The 1,050-nt window shown below is 37.6% G+C and overlaps 1 pseudogene; it reads left to right on the top strand.

Annotated features, from left to right (window-relative positions):
* The first annotated feature begins 518 nt into the window (after positions 1 to 518).
* On the top strand, positions 519 to 617 carry LOC112064157 (uncharacterized; annotated as a pseudogene).
* Positions 618 to 1,050: the final 433 nt, after the last annotated feature.

Genomic DNA, 1,050 nt, shown 5'->3' with positions numbered 1-1,050 from the left:
GTCATGGTACATTAAAATATATTAGTGCTTGCCTGTGAACACTAAGTGCACTTGATTTGTCATTTTCCATATTGTTCTATAGTTTTGTGACTAAAGGCATCACTTGGGGGAATTAAAAGAATATCTTGAAGCGATTTTGGCTTTTGATCTGCCACTAATTCCTATTTAACCTTAATTCAGGGGTCGGATTCTTTGACCCAAGGAAACCGAATAGTATAAAAAGAAAGAATGTGAGTGTCAGATGGTGGCAGTGATTAAGTATAGCAAGAGATGCCTTTGCAAAGTTACTGTTGGTCCCAGAAGACTCTCACTTAGCTGTGTGACCCTGGGCAAGTCACTTCACCTAAATCTCTGAATTATAGGGCTGTGGTGATGATTTCAATGTGACTGGGCACGGTGGACACTCGGAAATCCTGGGTTCTCAATAAAGCCGCTGCCCTGCTCCTTGGTCCTTTGGAATCATTATATTAGTAATATTTATACTTGACAGTAATTTTAGCTTAAAGTTTATTTTGTCTATTTCATCTCAGCCTTTTGTCTAAGATCAAGTGTAGTATCTGTTCTTGTCAATTTAAAGTTTATTTTCTCTGATATCATTGCAGCTGTTCCCACTTTTGCTTTCCACTTGCATTGACTATCTTTTTCCATCCCTTCACTTTGAGCCTATATGTCTCCTTAAAGCTGAAGCGATTCTACTGTAGGCAGCATACAGTTGCATCTTTTTTTTTTTAAATCTATCCATATGCCTTTGGATGGGTGAATTCAATCCATTGAATTTAGAGTTATTGAGAACTTTCTAATGCCATCTTACTGTTTTCTGGTTGTTTTGTATTCCCGTTGTTTCTTTTCCCCTCTGTTTCTGCCTACCTTTGTAAATTGGTTATTTTCTGTGGTGGTGTGCTTTTCCCCCTTTATCTTCGGTGCATCTGCTCTAGGTTTTGCTTTGTGGTTACCATGAAGCTTATGTAAGACATCTCATAGATAAAAATCATCCATTTTAAGCTAACGGCGTCTTAACTTCAATTGCCTACAAAAACTTTACCTTTTTAC

Source organism: Physeter macrocephalus, chromosome 19 (genome assembly GCF_002837175.3).
Source record: "Physeter macrocephalus isolate SW-GA chromosome 19, ASM283717v5, whole genome shotgun sequence".
Classification (NCBI taxonomy): Eukaryota; Metazoa; Chordata; class Mammalia; order Artiodactyla; family Physeteridae; genus Physeter; species Physeter macrocephalus.
The sequence above is the reverse complement of the archived record's forward strand: the minus strand, read 5'-3'. Positions and strand labels throughout refer to the sequence as shown.